This window comes from Rhagoletis pomonella, unplaced genomic scaffold (genome assembly GCF_013731165.1).
Source record: "Rhagoletis pomonella isolate Grant_MI unplaced genomic scaffold, Rhpom_1.0 Rhpom_scaffold_00009, whole genome shotgun sequence".
Lineage (NCBI taxonomy): Eukaryota > Metazoa > Arthropoda > Insecta > Diptera > Tephritidae > Rhagoletis > Rhagoletis pomonella.
This window is the reverse complement of record NW_023458563.1, coordinates 30,727,489-30,731,809: the sequence shown is the minus strand read 5'-3', so window position 1 is coordinate 30,731,809 and position 4,321 is coordinate 30,727,489. Positions and strand designations below refer to the sequence as shown.

The 4,321-nt window shown below is 39.9% G+C and overlaps 1 protein-coding gene across 1 annotated transcript in view; it reads left to right on the top strand.

Annotated features, from left to right (window-relative positions):
• The first annotated feature begins 1,213 nt into the window (after positions 1 to 1,213).
• Positions 1,214 to 4,321, top strand: part of LOC118745713 — a 337,897-nt gene continuing 334,789 nt past the window's right edge. The window contains exon 1 of the mRNA XM_036479328.1: positions 1,214 to 1,743. The gene's annotated coding sequence lies outside the window, so the exon portion shown is untranslated. The remainder of the gene's footprint in view (positions 1,744 to 4,321) is intronic.

Sequence of the window (4,321 nt, the reverse complement as noted above, 5' to 3'; positions counted from 1 at the left end):
ATATCACCCTGATATAGGTGCGCTCCTCAGAGGTGAAAACCGTATGGTAGTAGGTGACTTTAATGCGCACCACGATCTTTGGCACTCAAGCCTGTCAAACGATCGTAGGGGAACAGACTTGGCTGAGCAGATAGACGATTCGACATTCTGCACAATGAACGACGACGCACCCACCAGGATTATGGGTAACTGCAGTAGCTCGCCAGACATCACAATAGTCAGCGCTGGTCTGATAAACAGCATAACGTGGCGACCTATGCTGACTCTAGCATCAGACCATCTACCCATAGTCATCTCGATTGATAAACCAACCGACTTTGCCTCCGCCAAACACCGGACCTATATCAACTTTTCCAAAGCTGATTGGAAAGGTTACGCGGAGTTTACTGAAAACACCTTCGCAGCGCTCCCCACACCAACCGACGTCCACCTCGGTGAACGTAAGTTCCGCAGGGCTATCACTGCTGCTGCAGCTCGCTTCATACCGGCAGGATGTATATCGGACCCACGTCCAAACTTCCCTTCCGAAGCGGCTGTTCTAGCCGATGAGCGTGATAGCCTTCGTCAGGCCGATCCCGGAGATCCCGTATCAGGGATCTCAACGCGGAGATTCGGCAACTTGTAAACGTACATAAGCGGAAGAAGTGGGAGGAGCATCTGAAGACTTGTAATTTCACCTCTGGTGTGAGCAAGCTTTGGTCAACCGTGAGGTCATGGAGCCCTCGCCTAGGCACGTCAGGAGGCATCTATATGAACTGACGGACGAAGTCCAGAGGTTCATTAAGCAACCTCTGGACCCGACAGCTTACAGACAGGCCCTGAACGGCATTCACAGGGACTCAGTCTCGAGTTATGTAGACTCTAGACCTGTGAATGCCGTTCTAGGCATACCACCCCCGGACATAGACGAGACGGAGCTTCATCTGCCTCGGGAGACACGCACAACACTCGCACAACTTCGCTCCGGCTACTGCAGCAGGTTGAACTCCTACTTGAGTAGGTTGAATGAGGATGTGCCGAATGAGTGTCCGGCATGCGGAGAGACCCCACATGACTCGAAACATCTCTTCGCATGCCCGGAAAACCCGACAACCCTAACGGCCTTGTGCCTGTGGACAAACCCCACAGAAGCTGCACGCTTCCTAGGGTTGCCGTTAGTGGAAGTTGACGACAACGACTGAGATACCAACCGTCCTGGGCGGGGTTGTTGTAGCCGTTACAACAACAACAACTAAATTTCGGTTTGATATTAGAATGTTTACTCAACCGTGAGCACATTCGCCTAGACGCACATATAAACAATCGTTATTCTAACAAACTTTAAAGTGCTGGAGGGTGTAAAGTGCGCTAGAGAATAAAAATAGTACATATCAGATGTGTAAGGAGTTCCAGCGACTGCTAGGCTCAAATTGAACACAAATACTTGCCTTTGTCAATGCAATTTAATCATATTTGCAACCTTCTAAGCTCGAATTTTGTACTTAATATTTATTTCATAGATAATGCATGCTCTGGATACCGATGTTAATTGTAAAAAAATGCATTTATCGCATAAGTTGGAAAATGTGGCATTTACATTGGGTGGTGAAGAAACCTCTGCTTGCTGACACCTGCATGAAGATTCATCAGCCGAAAGAAAAACTCAATTGATTGAAAATAATTTCTTAAATATGTCGCATTACAAAATAAGGGACGATATATCTTTAGAAAATTTTAGTGGAGGCTCCAATTTGTTTACAAGTGGTAAGTACAGTATATTGCATACTTAACTACCAGAAAGTTTTTATTTAATTAAAAGATGTTTACTACTTGGCAAGGAGATAATTGATTAACTTTTGTTGAAAAATTTATGCGTAATATGAATACCATTTTTCTTAGCAATTATAAGGTAAACAACTGCCAAACGTCTCCATAAATTAATTTATGTACAATATTTCTACCACCAAACACCATCTTTACTACCAAATATACTACAAATCGGCAACTCATTGATTTTTACATACTGGTGACTAAAGTATTAATTGTTTATAATTTGCGGTGCATGATGACTTCAGCCGAATATATCAGTAATTTGTCAGAGCTGCTTACATTACTAGGCTGAAGCAGAAACGTATTCTTAACAGACTGACACTTCATATAAACATATATACATGCTAATTTTTCAACCAATGTATAATAAAATGATTTATTGGAAAACGTATAATATTGTAAAAAACATGTAGCTTAAAATGCATTTATTTTATTGTAAATTAAGTTCTTTACACTAAATCATAAGCGCATCCCAGACACAAGTTACTCTCCATTTAAAATTTTAATATAAGATTTTCATTATGTACGAATATGTATTGTGATATATTACACTGCAGCTTATTTAAATTTAGCTTCGGAAATTCGATTAGCTCAAGTAGCAGAATTTAGTTGGTGTATTAGTTATATTAAGAGGCCGCTCTAACTAAAATGCTAAAAATATTAAACTTTTTTTGAATCGATTGCATTACCGTAAAGGTAAATGTCGTTGGAGGTGGTACAGAACTGTAAGACCCAAATGAAACTGAAGGCATACAATCGACAAAGAGGGAATATTTCAGCTCAAGTGAATATATTTAACCAAATTGGAAATTCGTTCCAAAATACATCATTAACCAAAGCATTTACATGAATATTTGCAAAAAGTTTGATTGTTGTTGTAACAGCGCGAATTTGAGGACTGATAGTCCTTGGCCAGACAAATCTGGGTCGTTCCCGTTACGTGGATTGGACGGTGCCACTTTTATTCATTTTACGTACAATAATGGGCGCATTCACCAGAGCAACTCGATCACTGATCAAAAGTTTCTGATTCTTATGAATTAATGAACAGATTAGAATTTACGATATCATAATTAGTATTACTAAATTAAAAATGTATCACAAAAATATTGTGAAATCTAGCTCTCAAATCTAAAGTTTGTTTGTTTATTTTGTTGGCAGCGAATACTACGAATTCGTATTTTTGACTAAATAAATTTACAAAAGAATTTAAATTACATTGGAGTATTATATACGAACCGTGGACGTAAATACTAAAATGTGGCCGTTTTTGTACTTCAAATGAAAGCTTAAATAAACGATATTGACCATGTCGAGCTCTAACCGCCAAAAAGATGTGAGCGACGTTTTTTCAAATTTTCATTTTTGATGCAGGAATGCATCTGGATGCTCTGCATCAAAAAGAAAATTTTGAAAAAATGTTGCTTACACGTTTTTTGAGGTTAGGGCTCGATATAAAAACTAAAAGCGAAATGTTTTCGCTCGCAAATCTATTATGAAAATAATAATAATAAATAGGCGCTTAAATATACATTAGTGTTTGGCCGAGCTTCTCCTCCGATTTGTGGCGTCCGCCTTGATGTTGTCACACAAAGGGGTGGGACCTACAGTTTTACGCCGACCCCGAACGGCGATTGTATTTTTATGAGAAGCGGATTTTTATGGCACAAATACATACACTCGGAGGTTTGCCGAGGGGCGACCGCTGTTAAGAAAAAAATTGTTTTTCTATATTTCTGTTGCGATGTTGCTTTGACGTGTGTTTGAACCCAGGCCCTGTGGAGTGGTAGCGCGCACTGCTAACCACTACATTACAGCGGCCGCCAATTATTATGAAAATACGATGCCCAATATACACTCTGGACAAGTTCAAGGAATATTTTGAGTGAATCGCACAACGTTTGAAGTATACATAAATTTGTAAAAGTTTAGGGGAGTGAGTGATTTTAAAACTATTTGCTCCCTTATTTCCAAAGTCGCACTGCAAATCTGGCTTTGGGGAAAAAATCGTTTGGCTTCGGAGCAAGCAAGAATAATTCGTGTCTATTACCGATCGATTAATTATTCCTAACCGTTCGTATAATCAAATTTTTGAATTTACTTTTCCTTTTCTCTCAGATGAGGACATCTTACAGTAAGTAGCCAACAAATGCCGAGCAAGTAAAGACTACAGAAATTTTTGACGTTAAATCCTGCTGGAAACGCTTGTGATTTTAAACAGTTACACTCTGTCATATTACAAGGTTTATGGGACATGCTGGAAAAATTGATTGAAATATTTGATGGGCAACCGGTCGAATGCACGATACTCGAGTGTTAAAAACAAGCATATTTTATAGTAAAACTATGAATACAGTCTCACCGCTTATTTAGTAGGATAGGCATTTAATAGGCGATTCAGCGTACCCCTTAGGTATGAATGACCGCAAATTTGCGACATTCCCACGACAGCCGGTTCTACGTACCGGAATGACTCGGGTTTCACCCGACCAAGGGCTGTTGTTTCGGCGAT